The sequence below is a fragment of the Prionailurus bengalensis genome, chromosome D1, assembly GCF_016509475.1.
Source record: "Prionailurus bengalensis isolate Pbe53 chromosome D1, Fcat_Pben_1.1_paternal_pri, whole genome shotgun sequence".
In the NCBI taxonomy this organism is placed as follows: Eukaryota; Metazoa; Chordata; class Mammalia; order Carnivora; family Felidae; genus Prionailurus; species Prionailurus bengalensis.
The window spans coordinates 64079467-64097120 of NC_057346.1; the positions used below are offsets into that span (position 1 = coordinate 64079467).

Here is a 17654-nt window from a genome sequence, read left to right on the forward strand (position 1 = left end):
GCTTAATCATATTGGTCGGTCCTTCCAATTCTTAATGAGATTATTTTCCAGAGAACAAAAGGAAAATTGTGCTGTTCAAGAATACCTGTTTCGTTTATCCTTTATAATTTTTCTGTTCCAGGATTTCTTTTGGAGACATGGGTCATTTTACCTGAAACTGATAGTATTCTGGAAAACTTTTCGAGTAATAAAACAGCAGAGTCATTACTCCTATCTCCTAACTTTAAAGATTCCAGTCCTTTGACTATGGTTGCCTGTGCTGTTTGTTTTCACTGACTATGGAAGGGTTGATAGTGTGTCTTAAATAGAAGCCAATGGATGCCCTTATGTCCGACATAGATTTTCTTCTTTGTATCAGGATTCCTTTAGATCATCAGCTTTGAGAACCTAGTGTAAGTCATTGTTTTAGAAGGTGTAGGTTTGTAGAATGGCTATTTCTTTCCCCTCTCACATCCTTGATTAGCTTCAGAGTGATTGTCATTTTTATTCTGATCATGACCCTATGACTTAAACAGTATGAAAAGTTACTTATCACCTAATGTGGAGATAAGTATTTCCTTATACTTGAATGTATAAAAAGAATTGCTTATTAAAATATTAGAACCTAAAAAACTGTATAGTTTTTGATATTTTATTCTTAAAGGAATAGTTGACATTTTATTCTTAAAGAAATAGTTGTTTTTTTTAAAAAAAAAATCATCAATGGCTTAATCAGATTTGACCTTATCCACAGCTTCGATTAAAATGGCCCTTTTTAGCTGGTCATAAATTATGTTAGCTGGTCATAAATTATGTTCCAAAAGCCAGTTTATTTCAGACTTGTATATAGCACCAAGCTTTGAATACCTAAGCTCTTGTGACCCCCCCCCCCTTTTTCTAACATATATAGGCAAGATGGCAGGGAAGAAGAGGGTGAGGATTAAATGAGAAGAACAGTTATTTGATTTCTGTTTTCTATATTTGCTTGATAACATTTCTTGAATTGATGCAGACTTTATTCTGGTAAAGTCTCTGTTTTATTCCTCTCCAGAACAGAATATGCCTAAATGTTGCTGTGCTTGGGGATCGTGAATTTTCCATGAATGTTTTTCCATTTGAGGATTAGTAACTTTTTCTCACAGTTTCAGAGGATTAAAGAAAAAAAGGCTATTGGTAGCTTCCAGTCAATATTGTATGAAATATCCATATATTTATTCTATAGAAATTTGTAAATTTGTAGTAGTCTGCAATGATTTTGTTTTCCTCCTATGAAAATGACTTTCTCTGAGACTTTATATAACATTATATATTTCCAAATAAAAACATTCTGAATAATAGTTTAAAGTGTACAGTAGATATTTTAAATGGATTTTATTTGATTTTATCATATGTTCATATATTTTAGAAATATGTTTTTGAGCCAGAAGGAATTGAAGCAATGAAAAATGAAGTCTTTTCACAAGAAATCTTCAACTCTTGAAATGTTAATTGGTTGATTTTTAGATTTTTCATTTGAAAAAAGGTAATAATGAGGATTCTTACTGTGAGGAGGAGGTATTTTAGGATTGTCTGAGTATTGGGGTTCATTGAGTTTTACTGTTTTTTCAAGTCATCGAGCACATCCTGCTTTTTTATATTGGTCCCAAGCATCAGGGATTTTACCTTTATTTATAAATTTTTTCTGATATTTTTCTTCTAGCTTTGATCTGAAGTGAGAGACAAACCATTTCCAGTATGGCTGGGTAGGTGAGTCTGGGGTGATGCTCCACTTGGCCATACTCCCCTCCTGCCTGTCGATAGTTAGTTACGTGGGATTATCCAGCCATCTGTGAAAAGCAATAGAACATCACTTGCTACCAAATTAGTACAGCAATCAATGATAAAATTGTCTGTGTTGCCATAATACTTTCCATTAACAGCGTGAGGACGGTGGAAGAGAGCACTGTGGTCTCCTTCATGTCCAGGGATTGTGTTTGTACAAATTGCTCCACAGCAGGGACACTGTTTCCAGCAGCCAGAGAGATGTTCAGAGAGCATTTTCTGAACTGCCAGAACCATTTCTTGTTCAGACATATTCAAATAGTTCTCTTCTACTCTCTTCATTGTGGGATCCAAAGCTTCACTCATAGCTTCTTTGAGAAACTCAATATCTTTTATCTCTTGGTGTTCAATGCTTATCAAGTCTTTTCTTGGAAAGATCACATTACTCCCCAGGTGATCACAGAACAAATCCAACCACCCAGACACAGTGCTGCTTTTATCTTTGGCTATTACTGTGGATTTATGAATAGCTGAGAGGATGGCAGTCTTGATATCATCTAAAGTTGTTTTTAAAAAAGTCTTTATTTTTTCACTTCCTTTGTCTGAACAATATGTTTTAATATGGTTTTGAATGTAATTCCTAAAAAATGATTCTGAATTATGAAGGTAATCCCAGTAATTATCAAAATTTTCTTCTTCTGCCAGAGAGATGAGAATGTGTTTCTCCAGGTTAGACTTGTTTCCGTTGAATGCTGGGCAGGTAGCTCGCATGTCCCCAGCAATTTTGAGGACCATTTGTTCCCATATGGTGGTAGAGACAGCAGGAGTGAGTTTGTGCCACAGAAAATCGAACAAATGTTTTGACTGAAGTTGCTCCTTGACAAGATATCTTAAAACTCATGAAGAAATCCTCTTTCTTACTTTCCAGATAGTTTACAGGATCATTTGCTCTCTTGAATGCCCTGTGCATATTCTTAAAAGTCTCTGATGCTTTTTGGAATAAACACAAAGATAAATCAATTTCATATTTACTTGTAAATGTGTATCTTCCCTCAGTGTTTGCAGATTTCACTTCCTCATCTATTATTCTCAGGATTTCATGGAAATAATTTGGATTGTAATCACGCTGTTGTGTCCAAATATCCTTAATAGTTTCAGTATATCTTGAAATAATGTGATCAGTAGTCTTATCTATGGACATTTTATCATAGCCCTCTAATGTCCTTGTAATTATGTAATATTTCATGTTCATTTTGACATGTTTGTCATACTTGATTTGAAACTTTTCTCCAGGATTTTCCTTCAGTGTGTCTACAATATTTCTCTCCTTTTTGAAATACTCCAAAAGGATGTTTTCAGAATCCACATCAATGTTAGGCTCTGTGACTGGAGGAGAGAGTTGAGGACACAGCACAGACCCATTTTTGCCCAAAGTTGATTGAACTTCTCATGTAGCTCTTCCTCACTCAATTCTGTGCCTTTGACAGTTAAAGCCAACCTTCGGCTTTTTTCTAATAATTCCCTTTTCATAACCTGACATTTTGCTGTCCAGTTTTTCTTGACTTTTCTTAAAACTAATAAGTTCATCAGCTTTTTTTTGGCTTTCTAAAATAAGTGCCTCTGTAAGGATCATTAGCTTATTTTCAAAATTTTCTTTCCACTGAACCAGTATTTCACTATCTGGATCTTCATTAAAATACTTTTCAAGTTCTTGCTTGATGGCTTCATATTTTTCTGTGACTGGTGCCTTAAATGTGCTTTTTCCGAATGTCTGGATTTTCCCATTCTGAATCTGGTTGATTAGCTGGTTCTGCAAACCCAGCACATGACTCCTCAGCTCCCAGGTCCAGTAGTTATACGTTGTTTCCAGTTTGCTCATGGCCATGACTTCTCGTGTGTTCCTGAAACTGAAAATAAAGTTCTCATTCACCAGGGCTCTCCACAAATCTTGGACTCGGAATTTTACATCTGATATCTTCATGATGCTCCCCTAGATTCCTGTTTGGCTATCAGAAGAATTCTACTCTTCAGTTCCTGGACATTGTGGCTGTAGTGAGGATTGGGAGGGGCCATTGGAGGATTGCCATCCCAGAGGTGAGCAAAGTAGTAGACATGAGTATTGACATCAAACTTAATGACATCACTAAATCGGGTTACATCTGAATACTGTTCTTGTTCAGCTGCTTTTGCTGCCATTTCATCTAATCTCTGCTCTAGCTGCCTTCGCCCTTTCATAGTTTGGTCTTTAGCTGTAACTTCCCCCACATTCTGATGGACAAACAGGCAGCTTGGGGAGATTTTTACTTGTTTCATCCTCAGAAAGGCTTGGACAACTATTTGTAGAATATCTTGCATTTCTGATGGATTTTCCCCAAAAATGTTAATCAGAGTCAAGTTTCCAAGTCCAATAACAAAGGTTGCCAGCTCATTGTCACGATTCTGGGATTTGCTGCTGAGTTCTGGGGCCCGAAGTCCTTCTGTGTCCACAACAAGCACAAAGTCAAAGCCCAGTTCCTCTGTAAATGTCTCCTCCACCTTCAGGAGCTGCATGTAGGCGCCTCGGGTACACCTCCCAGCACTGACAGTGAACTGCAGCCCAAAAAGGGCATTCAGCAGGGTGGACTTCCCTGAGCTCTGCAGGCCAAGGATAGAGAGAACAAACAGTCGTTTGTCTCCAAGTTTCTCAGAGACCTTGTCAAAAATAGCTGCTACCCACTTTAGAGGCACATATGAAGCATCCCCATCCATCAGCTCAATGGGAAGACCAGATATCATTAGATCTACAGCAATCTGGGGAAGGGAGAGAAAAAGGTTATCTTTTGTGGAGAAAGTTTCTTCCAGAACTTCATAGATCTGGCCTATTTCTCTGAGAAGTTGTTCAATTCCCAAGGTGCAGTCAGTAATCTCTGTAGAAATAGCTTCTATCTCATTTTGCCAGTGTTTCAGGGAGGTGTTCTTTGGCGCTTTTTTCTTTTCTGTTTGTACCAGTGACCACAAAGCCTTTTTCTTTTCATTCAGTTTTTCCAAGTGTCCTGCAGTCAGGTTGTCCAAAGACACACTCAGCCATTGTAAGAAGTAGAGTTTGGTATGAGTTTCTGAATGGTTTTGGATAATTTCAAGGACAGATTGCATTAACTCATTGAGAGGAAAGGCTCTGGTTAATTGTTGCTGCCGTATTATTCGTTTTTCTGCCTCAATCTCACTCTTGTGTTGTTCAATGCTCCGGTTTCCCTTTTCTCTCAGATGATAGAGTTCTTTGTCCTTTTTACACCAAAGATGCCACAGGTGTCCCTGAAGGGGTAGTAAGTTTTCCTTCATCTGAGATATCTGCATTTCTCCTAATAGGGCCATGAGAACCTCTGCCTTTTCTTTGGCTTCCTTGCAGTCTCTCTGGTCTTCATCAATAAGGAATCCTTGCTTACGAGCAATCTGGGCACAGTCCTCTAAGCTAAAAGTAGTGTCAGAGAGCTCTAGCAAATGTCTGATTGTAGTTTTGAGCTCCTCTGTTAATTCTGCCTCATTTCTGTTCCTGATCCCAATTCTCACTTTTTGGCCAGAATTATTGGCTGTGGTTTTTTCTTTGTCATCAAGCAGACAGATCAAAGGTTTGGATAGCTCACACAGGCCACGGATAATTTTTCGGTTTTCTTGATTGCCATCAGAAGTTGCCATGAGGACTACAATGAGAGAAGAGATCTCCTGCAGGAAGGTGAGTTGCTTCTCATGTTCCTTGGCATCTCCATGCAGATTGGTGAAGGTCAGACAGTTGTCAAATCTGTCCTCATCTTCACCCCCAGGACAGAACCAGCAGATTTCCACTACACCCCCCATCAAGAGACAGTCTTTGCTACTCCCTCTGCAATGGCGATGAAAAAAGGTATCATGTTTACGTTTACTGAGAATACAGTTCATAATCTGAGATTTGGAAGCAGAGAAGCCATTTCCAACCCTAACAAAGGACACAATGGGGGTAGAGACACGACACATTTGCTGATTCTTGTAATTGTTCTTTGCTGAGTCTTTTGTTGATTTCCTTGCTTGCTGCCAGCTTCTCCTAATTTGACTGAGAGACCAAAGAGAGAATTCAATTTGAGAATTGCAAGGATTAGGTATAAGAAGAGGGAGGGCAAACTGGCAAATGGAAAGTTTGGCCAGAATATATTGTCTAGCAAAATCATCAGCACAGTGAAGAATTGCCATCTGAATATCCATAGGGTGAATATGGGGTCTGGAATTAGGATCTGAAGGATTAGTGGGACTATCATTGTCTTCAAAAAAATCATCATATGGATCAAAAACCTCATTTTTCTGTTTTGAGGCACTTAGATAGACTTGATTCTCTGTGTTTCCATCATCTTTGAAGACCAGATATCTCAGCCCATAATCCAACATCAGTAGCTTCTGCAGGAAGTAGAAGGGAAGCTCCCGTTCAGAGCTGGGCTGGGTGTTGTACACAGAAGTCTTGTAGATCAGATGGAAATGAGCTCTGCTCATCCTCTTTGGGTAGTAGTGTTCTAGGCCTAGACGCTGGAGCAATTCTAAGAAAGCTCCATTTTCTGTGGCCTCCCATTTGTTGTTTTCATTATCATGTGGTTCATGAGGCAGTTCCTTTTCATGGAAGATACTTTGCAAATGTTTTCTCACTTCATCCATTTGCAATGAAGGGGTGGTGGCTTCATAATTCCCATCAATGAGCAGACTCAAGTCTTTCTCTAGGTTTACCCAATCATGATCTGCTCCAGGTTTGGTGAGGACATCTGCAACTTCTTTAGACAGTGATTGTCCCATGTACTGTCTTATAAATGTCAAACGTTGTGTTTTCTCCTTTGGAGAAACAGCTGTAACTCCAACAGTGGCTGTCAGACCTGTGAGCACCACGAATGCCTGAGCCTGTGGCTGCAAATATTTTTGAGCTCCTGGTATTTATCTTGGGCAGTTTGCATTTCATGCACTAGAAAGTCTAACTCATCACACCCCAGGAGATACTGAAAAGTCTTGTTTACCATGTGGTAACCTGCGCCAGTTGCAATGGAAAGTAGCAAGAGCTGTATGTCTGGCTGCTCTGTCTCTTGGAGGTAATTCAAGAAGCAGCGAAGAGACAGGCTGACCTCATACGTGGCCTTTCTTTGTGCTTCCTCCACTATTTCTGGGGACTCGGACTTAATCTTCACTTCCATGAAGTCATTTTTGTTTTTTTCAAAGATTTTAATTAATTCAGAAAATTGGGAGATTTTGATATACTCTTGCTCTGACTCTGACCTGAAGATCCACTGCATGATGGAATGAGCCTGAGGAAAGTTTGTCACGCTATAGATGTGAGGATCCAAAAGGCTGCGCAACTGAGATTTAATAAATTTTGTTTCATAAATGGAATACCTTTTGCAAAAGTTGACAGTGTTTACCAGAAAATTCTGCAGATCCCTATCTGTCAGGCATATGTGAATCCAAGTGTCATAACTTTTTAGTTTTTGACTCAACATTTGCATGAAACTTATCAGTTTTTTAAGCTGCTCTTCAGGGTCAGATACCTCCCAGGATTTCACATCCTCTAGGAAAACCCTGGCCTTCTTCATAACGCTCAGTAATTCTTCTCCACTCTGGATCTGGGTAGTGAGGCCAGTCAGAGCAGTGTAGCTGTCTTTCAGGCACATAGCTACCTGAAGAGGGTGTTTAAAATCACTTCTGTGGCTGGAGAGGATGATGTCCCAGACGGGCACCAGTTGAATTCCCCGGTCAATGACATACCAGGTTCGATTACTAGCAACTAGGCCAGCTTTCCACTGGAAAAGGTCATTTGCTTCTGGTGGGCCACCTGTCTGCGCTGAAGATAATTGGATTTTGGTTTGGAGATTTTGGGAGCTTGTGCTCTGAGAGTCTTCTTTTGAATGAGAGTCTGTCACAGCCACGTCTGTAGCAACTTGAATTCCAAAGCCACTGTAGCTGCCCCTTATGTAAATATCCAGGGCCTTGGCTGACTGCTGTTTCACTTCTGCCAGCTGTTCACTTTGGAAACCCTCTGAAATGGCTTTCCACCAGTAGATTCCTCCCAAGTGCAGAGGGCCCTGGTTAGCATGAGAGCCAAACCTGTGGAAGAAGGCTTCACTCCTGGACTTTAGCAAAGGAGTCTGTCTGAGCCTGCAGACTGACCCAGAAGGTCTTCAATGCATTTTAATTCCTGGAGAGCAGCCTTGGATAACTGGAGCTGATCAGTGGGAAAGTGGCAGGAAGCCAGCGGGATGTAGCTGAACTTGGTTGAGCAAAAATAAGAGTGCTCAGAATGTGATTGTTGGGTTTTCTTAGATTCTGAATGTATGCTGTGATGTACACTAGCTTTCAGGCTAAATCCCCAACCTTCACCTTTGGCTGAGGCAGTTGCACTGAAGCCCAGCTTCTCTATCGTCTGGGTGAATGTGGATTCTGCTTGAGAAGATGTAAATTCTCTTGTTTCCATCCGTGTGCCCTGCTCAGGGCCAAAGAGTGAGAAGTTCTTTGGGACACTGAGTAGCTCCTCTCTCTTCTCTATCAAACCCCTTTCATCGCTAGTTTTGTAAATTCCCTGCAGAGCCAACCCTCCAGATGCCCATCTCACCAGATCTCCATCTGGGAGGTTCTGCCTGTGAGACAATGTCCCCTCCATGAGGTTGAGTTGTTTCTGAATGTTTTCCATGACTTCTTGTAGGGACTTTTGGGGAGGTGGCCAGTATTCTTCGGGAATCCCCATTGCCTGCCTCAGCTCTGCCTGTTTTTTCCTCACTGCTTCTTCCTCTTGCTGCCTCCCTTCTGACAGCAAGTCTCTTAGCTCTTGCAGTGTCTGCTCTGTATGCTTCTGCATTTTCTTTATCATCTCCAGCCGAGGCTCCTGTAACTCTGAAAGACTATTTGAGTGTGACATGTTAAGAAGCATCTCCAGGGCTTTTTTCTCCCAGGAATGTCGTGCTTGAGATTTCAGCTTCTGGAGGTCTTTTTCTTCCAGGTGTTGTAAGGCCTGGGCACAAGTCACACCCAGGTGTTCCTGCAACTTGGGCAACCAGTACTCGAGTGCCAGTCCTACTTCTGTCAACATCTCCTGGAGATCATGTGTTCTTTTGCCTCTGAGCAGGGGCTCATCAGGGGTGGACTTCGCTGTGGCCATGGCTGTGGGAAGAAAAGACACTCAGTTAGCCTGTGTTATGACCTTAGAAGTCACATAGCCAAAGGGTGAATGTACTAAAGATGCAAGTCTCCAAGGCTTTCTCATTTCCTCCTTTCATTGTTCCAATGAATATATTTTGTTAAAACAACTTCTTCTTCTTCTTCTTCTTCTTCTTCTTCTTCTTCTTCTTCTTCTTCTTCTTCTTCTTCCTTTGGCAAGACATCCTTGTGGGTGTTCTCAACATGGATTGCCTTTTAGTTACCAGGGTGAGTTGCACCTTGAAGCCTGGCTTTTGGCATTTCCTATTACACAGAATTGATTGCATGGAGAGCATTAAGCTGAGGGTTGGAGTTTGGAAACATGCATGAGTTTGATAGCCTGATGTTTGTTTTAAAACCAAGAGTGGCCGAAAAAAAAAAAAAAAGAAAATAAAAAGAAAAAAAGATGGAATCTTGCCATTTGCAATGATGTGGAATGAGTTAGAGTATTATGCTAAGCGAAATAAGTTAGAGAAGGACAAATATCATATGATTTCATTCATATGGGAATTTAAGAAACCAAACAGATGGACGTAGGGGGAAAAAAAGACAGGCAAACCACCAAACAGACTCTTAACTACAGAGAACAAACAGAATTACTGGAGGGAAGGTGGGTAGAGGGAAGGGTTAAATGGGTGATGGAGATTAAGGAGACCACTTGCTGTGATGAGCACTGGGTGTTGTATGTAAGTGATGAATCACTAAATTCTATACCTGAAACTAATATTACACTGTATCTTAACTAACTTGAATTTAAATAAAAACTTGAAAACAAAAAGAAAAAAATTAAAACAAATTATTCAATAGCAAACAAAAAACAAGAGTGGCACCACCAATTATATTTCCTCTCTTAAGTTTCTATCAAACCTGTGTTGAGTGGTTTCTTTCCTGTCTTTCTGTCACTTCTTCTTAGGCCATTTTATGATATTTATTTACTGTCCTGTCATTTAACTCACTTGCGGATATCAGCATCATGGTGGTATAAGATGTTCCTCTTTTTTGGCTCCCTTTTAAAACAACTTATTAGACATCCATCTATGAACAAAAGTGCCTCAGTGGGAGTTGTGAGATACAGCACCATAGGCCAAGGGACATGGGAGTAGTCTCATCCTCCTGTGAATTCAGTAATAGGCAGAAGACCTCAGTATGGGCCATGGAACCAGCAAAACCAGCAAGTCTGCCCCAGCCCCCTGGCCACATTCAGAAAAAAACCTGGAGTGTGCTGTCCTGGGCAGATACACACAGATGAAAGAATTTGCAGAAATCCAGCCCTCTTGATGGGAGATTCCTGCACAAATTTGCTGACATTGGTGGACTGGAACTGTCCATTGGCAGTGACCTCTCCAGTGGGGCTAAAGGATAGTAGATTGCCTATCTACTCCCAATTGTGTGGGACATGGCTGGAGAAATCCATTTTTGGGTATTCATCCCAGAGTATCAAGTCAGGACTGGGAGAAGGGAGAAGAGATTGGGAAAGAAGAGTATCAAAGGACTTTAAAGGGACATGGTCCCTGTTGATTACACTCAAGATTTCAGTAGGAAGTCCCCCCCATGAGCCTCTTGGGAGAACCTCACCCAAGGATCTCCCCACCAGGTGCACGGGCACCCTCAATGACCAAGTGCTAAGCTGACAAATACACCCCACCTCCCATTGTGGCTGACTTTCTGTGCATGCTCCTGAGTTCAGTGGTGAGAGCTAGTCTGTTAGAGTGCTGTTAGCAAAACAGATCAGGATTTGTGAGGAAGAGAGAAACCATACAGTTGAGCCATAGCACCACCTTCTGGAAAACAAAAGAGAAGTTTCCAGTAGCCAATCTGCTGAACTGTAACAACCAGACAAGACCTAAAAGGTTAAGAATTCTGCCACAAGAGAGAGCAAGAATAATGGAGCAGTTGTATCCATACAAAGGTAGAGAAAACCCCAGATATAATAGTACCAATACACAGAATACTCTGACTGAAGGGAACTAGTAAAGATTTAAGGAGGCGTCTTCCAACTTCGGATGCAAAGCAGCAAAACTACAAGGACATGAAAAATGTCATTAACATGTCATTAACAAAAGATAATAATTCTCAATAACTTAGTTCAGAGGCATGGAATTTTGTGACCTTCCTCATAAAGAATTTGAAATACCTGTTTTGAAGAAAATCAGTGAGCTACAAAAACTCAGAAAGACTATTTAAGGAAATCAGGGGGAGATATGTAAATAAAATGACACTTACCAAAGATACTAGATCATAAAAAAGAAACAAGCAGAAATTCTGGAGCTGAACAATTTTTATCTTATTTTATTATAATTTTTTAAATAAAATATTGTGTTTATTTGAAAAATGATATAATTGTTTATATAGAAAAGCCAAAAGAATCTACAAATTACTGAAATTAATAAAGTTATAAGCTGTAATTTATAAGATTAAGAAACAGATGAGTAATAAACATTCAATATTATTTTTATTTATTTTCCCCTCAATTTTATTTTTAAAATTTTTATTTAAATTTCAGTTAATATACAGTGTAATATTAGTTTCAGATGTACAATTTAGTGATTCAACACTTACATACATCACCTGGTGCTCGTCCCAACAAGTGACTACTTAATCCCCATCAACTATTTAACCCATCCCCACACCCATCTCCTCTGATGGCCATCAGTTTGTTCTCTATAATTAAGAATCTGTTTCTTTGTTTGCCTCTCTCCTTTTTGCTCTATGCTCCTTTGTTTTGTTTCTTAAATTCCACATATGAATGAAATCATATGGTATTTGTCTTTCTCTGACTTATTTTACTTAGCATTATACTCTCTAGTTACATCACCATCCTTGCAATTGGCAAGATTTCATTCGTTTTTATGCTTGAGTAATATTCCGTTGTATATATATATACCACATTTTCTTTATCCATTTGTCAGTCAATGGACATTTGAGCTCCTTTCATAATTTGGCTGTTGTAGATAATGCTGCGATACACATAGGGGTGCTTTTATCCCTTTGAATTAGCATTTTGTATCTTTTGTGTAAATACCTAGTGCAATTGCTAGATCATAGGATAGTTCTATTTTTACCTTTTTGAGGAAACTCCGTACTGTTCTCCAGAGTGGCTGTACCATTCGCATTTCTACGGATAGTACAAGAGGGTTCCCCTTTCTCCACATCCTTGTCAATACTTGTTATTTCTTGTGTTTTTGATTTTAGCCATTCTGACAGGTATGAGGTGGTATCTCATTGTGGTTTTGATTTGTATTTCCCTGATGATGAGTTATGTTGAGCATCTTTTCATGTGTCTGTTGGCTGTCTGTGTGTCTTCTTTGGAAAAATGTCTTCATGTCTTCTGCCCATTTTTAAATTTGGTTATTCATTTTTAAAATATTGTTTTATTTTTTAGAGTGATCTGCACCCAACATGGAGCTCAAGCTCACAACCCCGAGATCAAGCATCACAGGCTCTACCGACTGATACAGCCATGCGACCCTAAATTTGATTATTCATTTGTTGAGTGTTGAGTTTTATAGGTTCTTCATATATTTTGGATACTAACCCTTTATCAGATAAATCATTTGCAAACATATCTTCCCCCATTCCGAAGGTTGTCTTTTAGATTTATTTCCTTTGCTGTGCAGAAGCTTTTTATCTTAGTGAAGTCTCAATAGTTTATTTTTGCTTTTGTTTCCCTTGCCTAAGGAGACATATCTAGTAGGAAGTTGCTATGGCCAATGTCAAAGAGATTACTGCCTGTGTTCTCCTTTAGGATTTGAATGGTTTCATGTGTCACATCAGGGTGTTTCATCCATTTTGAATTTATTTTTGTGTATGGTATAAGAAAGTGGTCCAATTTCATTCTTTTGCAAGTTGCTGTCCAGTTTTCCCAACACCACTTGTTGAAGAGACTGTCCTTTTCCCATTGGCTATTCTTTCCTGCTTTGTCGAAGATTAATTGACTATAGAGTGTGGGTTCATTTCTGAGTGTTCTATTCTGTTCTATTGGCCTATGTGTCTATTTTGGTACCAGTCTTGAAAACTGCATTTTGTAATATGACTTGAGGTCTGAAATTGTGATGCCTCCAGCCTTGCTTTTCTTTTTCAAGGTTGCTTTGGCCATTCAGAGTCTTTCATGGTTCCATACAAATTGTAGGATTGTTTGTTCTAGCTCTTTGAAAAATGCTAGTGGTATTTTGATAGGGGTTGCATTAAATGTGTACATTGCTTTGGGTAACACAGACATTTTAACAGTATTTGTTCTTTCAATCCATATGAACATGGAACGGTTTTCCATATCTTTGTGACCTCTTCAGTTTCTTTCATCAGTGTGTCTTACAGTTTTCAAAGTACAGATCTTTTACCTCTTTAGTTAGGTTTATTCCTAGGTATCTTATGGTTTATGGTGCAGTTGTAAATAGGGTTGATTCCTTAATTTCTCTTTCTGCTGCCTCATTATTGGTGTATAGAAATGCAACAGATTTCTTTACACTGATTTTGTCGTCTGCAAGTTAATTGAATTCATGTATCAATTCTAGTAACTTTTTGGTGGGGTCTTTCAGGTTTTCTGTATAGAGTATCATGCCATCTGCAAACAGTGAAAGTTTTACTTCTTCCTTGCCAGTTTTGATGTTTTTGATTTTATTTTCTGATTGCTGAGGCTGGGAATTCCAGGACTGTGTTGAATGAAAGTGGTGACAGTTGATATCCCTGTCTTGTTCCTGATGGTAGGAAAAAGCTCTCAGTTTTTCCCAATTAAGGATGATATTAGCTGAGGGTTTTTCATGTATGGACTTTACTATGTTGAGGTATGCTTCTTCTAACCCTACTTTGTTGACAGTTTTTATCATGAATGGATGTTGCATTTTGTCAAATGCTTTTTCTGCATCTTTTGGAAGGACCATATGGTTCTTGTCATTTTTTGAATTAACATGGTGTATCACATTGATTTGTGAATGTTGAACTACTCTTGCAATCCAGGAATAAGTCCCAGTTGATCATGGTGAATGATTCGTTTAATGTACTGTTGGATTTGGTTTTGCTAGTATTTTATTGAGAATGTTCACATCCATGTTCATCAAGGATATTGGCCTGGTGTCTTTCTTAGTGGAGTCTTTATCTGGTTTCGGTATGGTATGATTTCAGTCTTTTTGTATGTGTTGAGGCCTGATTTGTGACCTAGTATGTGATGTATTCTGGAGAATGTCCTGTGTGCACTTGAAAAGAATGTGTATTCTGCTGTTTGAAGATAGAATGTTCTGAATATATCTGTTAAGTCCTTCTGGTCAAGTGTGTCATTCAAAGCCATTGTTTCCTTAGTGTTTTTCTGCTTAGATGATATATCCATCGATGTAAGTGGGTGTTAAAGTCCCCTAATGTTGTATTATTGTCAATGAGTTTCTTTATGTGTATTATTAATTTTTTGATGTATTTGTGTGCTTCATGTTGGGGGCATAAACATACAATTGTTATACCTTCTTGTCGAATTGTTTTCTTAGTCATAATAAAGTGCCTTTCTTCATCTCTTGTAATAGTCTTTGTTTTAAATCTAGTTTTCCTTATATAAGTAAGTATTGCTACTCTGGCTTTTTTTTTTTTTTGACATCCATTTGCGTTATGAATGTTTCTTCATCCCTTTACTTACAAGCTGCAGGTGTCTTTAGGTCTAAAATGAGTCTCTTGTAGGCAGCATATATATAAGTCTTCTTTATTTATTTATTTATTATTTATTTATTTATTCATTTCCATTCTGACATCCTATATCTTTTGATTAGAGAGTTTAGTCCATTTTCATTTAGAGTAGTTATTGATAGATATGCAATTAGTGCAGTTTTATTACTTGCTTTGTAATTGTTTCTGGGTATTTTCTCTGTTCCTTTCCTGTCTTTGTCAGTTTTGGTCTCTCCTTTGCACTAAAGAGTCCTCTTTAATATTTCTTGCAGGGCTGGTTTAGTGGTCATGAACTCCTTTAGTGTTTGTTGGTCTGGGAAACTATCTCTTCTTCTGTTTTGATGATAGTGTTGCTGGATAGTGTATTCTTGGCTGAAGATTTTTACCATTCAGCACTTTGAATATATCATACCACTACCTTTTGGCTTGTTAAGTTTCTGTTGAGAAATCTGCAGCTAGCCTTATGGATTTCCCCTTGTAAATTAAGGACTTCTTTTGTCTTGCTGCGCTTAGAACTTTTTCTTTACCACTCTATTTTTCAAATTTATTTATTTTTTATTTTTGTAACATTTATTTGTTTTTGAGACAGAGAGAGACAGAGCATGAGCAGGGGAGGGTCAGAGAGAGAGGGAGACACAGAATCCGAAACAGGCTCCAGGCTCTGAGCCGTCAGCCCAGAGCCTGATGCGGGGCTCGAACTCACAGACTGCGAGATCATGACCTGAGCCAAAGTCGGACGCCCAATCGACTGAGCCACCCAGGCACCCCTCTATTTTTCAAATTTAATTACAATATGTCTTGATGTTGGCCAGTTTTGTTGATTTTAAGGAGTTCTCTGTGTCTCCTGGATGTGAATGTCTGTTTCCTTACCCTGATTAGGAAAATGTTTGCTCCTTGGTCAGAATGTGGCAAGTTTTAACTAGGTGGGGTCTGGTCTGCTTGTTAAATGAGACCTGATACTACTTCCACTAGAACTGAGACCCTGCAGAACTCTGTGGTTAGGAAATGTGTTGGTAGGGGTTTCTGCTGGTCTTCTGGGGTAGGGACCCACTGTGCTGGGACTGAGTCAAGCTTGATTGAGAAGGGCAGTCCTGCCAGACCACAGTTGTGTGGGACGAGATGTAAGTAAGTTAGGCAGCTAGTGTCAGTGCTGGGCTGCTACCCAGGGTAGCTTTTTGTTTATGCTGAGGGGTGGGGAAGGGAAATTGTTCCAGCCAGTTTCTTTGTCCCCTTAGAGGCTTCTCCATGAATGGTGCCTCTTAGGGAGGCACTCTGAGAAGAAGGAATAAAACCCCGTGTGCATTTTTCAAATCACTGTTTCCACACTGTGTGCCCCTATGTTGTTTACCTGCCTTCTCTCCAGGAGCAGGACAGTGCCCTCTGAGCTCTAGCCCAGCCTGATAACTTTTAAAATTTCAGGCTTTAGGGAGTGGCATGGACAGGGGTTTGTACTAGTCTTCTTGGGGAGGGGCCTGCTGCACTGGGACTGAGGCAAGCTTGACCAAGAAAGTCAGTCATGCCAGAGCACAGGTGTTTGGGGCTTGGTGTAAGAAAGTTAGGCCCCAGTGTCTGTGCTGTGCTGCCAGCAGGTGGCTCTGTGCTTATGCTGAGGGGTGGAGGAGGGAAATGGTGCCAGCCATCTCCTTTGTCCCTGTAGAGGCTTCTTCATGAATGTTGCCTTTAGGGATGTGCCCCAAGGAGAGAAAATAATCTCCCTCCTTGTGTGCCCCAAGCATTCTTCAGGTCACTGTTTCCAGGCCATTTCCCCTAGGTTGTTTGCCTGACCTTTCTTCAGGAGCAGGGCAGTGCCCTCAGGGTTCTATCCCAGTCCAGCCTGCTGACCTTTAAAACTTCAGGCTTTAAGACTCACTGGTTGCAAGAATGTATACAAAGCAGCCCCTGTCATTTTCTCACCCTATGGCTTTGTGGAAATCTTGTCTTTTTGTGTTCCCTTGTGTGTTCTGACCTCTCTCACCCTTCTCCACAACCATGGCTCCCTACTCTCCACAGCACCTGTGATCCTTTTCTCCCCTGAACCACGTCTCCACACTCCCTACCTTCTTTGATGTGGCTTCTTCTCCCCCTTTAGATATGGAGTTTGTTCTCTCAACCTTCAGATTGGTTTCTTGGGTATTTAGAATAATTTGATAGTTACCTAGTTGTATTCCTGGGATGAGACAAGCCTAAGGTCCTCCTACTGTGCCACCATCCTCTTCTAGGTGATTTTTTTAAAAAATATGAATTGACTCCCTTTTGATTGGCCGAAGACATGGAGGCAATTGCCTGTTCTTTCACAATGGCGCTTGCCCATCTCTCAGGACCAACTGACCCATGTTCAATTGCTGTTCACATGGAACCTTTCTCCACTTCAGCCTTCAAAGTTTTTTTTTTAAGTTTTTAAAAAATTTATTTATTTTGAAAGAGAGGGAGAGAGCATGCTTGTGTGTGCATACATGAGAGCAGGGGAGGGGCAGAGAGAGAGAGAATTACAAGCAGGCTCCATACTGTCAGCTCAGAGCCCAACATGGGGCTTGATCCCACGAACCATGAAATCATGACCTGAGCTGAGATCAAGAGCTGGGAGCTCAACCAATGAGTCATGCAGGTGCCCCCAGCCCTCAAAGTTCTCATTGAATATTTGCTACTATCACCAAGATCTGCACCAGTGGCAGCTCCACCTGGGCCCATACCCAAGGCTTCAAGTCTCACCACAGTGGCCTTCCTATTCATTGTGGCATAGTGGCTGTGGTGGCCCCCGGGGGGAACCCATGTTCCCTGCCCCCCACTTGCTTCCATCCTTCTTGCATGCATCACCAAATGCCAGCCATGGCTGTGTATGGGCCCATCACTCCCAGCATTTTCAGGGCTAGGTCGTTCAGCAAGTGGGTGTTTACATACTTCTTAGTGGGTTTCAACCACCATTGACATTATCCTGTTTATATCAACCAATATCTTTTATGGGGTCTAATGAAGTTTGTCATTGGGTACCTTAACCTAGCATCTTGTAGCACTACTACTGCTTACCAAAAGTAGCCCACTAGGCACTTGCATTCCACTCCTGGCTCCATGCTAGCAAGGCAGGCTTCTTAGCCATTTGAAGT

The 17654-nt window shown here is 40.2% G+C and overlaps 1 pseudogene; it reads right to left on the reverse strand.

The window, feature by feature from the left end:
• Nucleotides 1–300: 300 nt before the first annotated feature.
• Nucleotides 301–8872, reverse strand: LOC122483509 (annotated as a pseudogene).
• Nucleotides 8873–17654: the final 8782 nt, after the last annotated feature.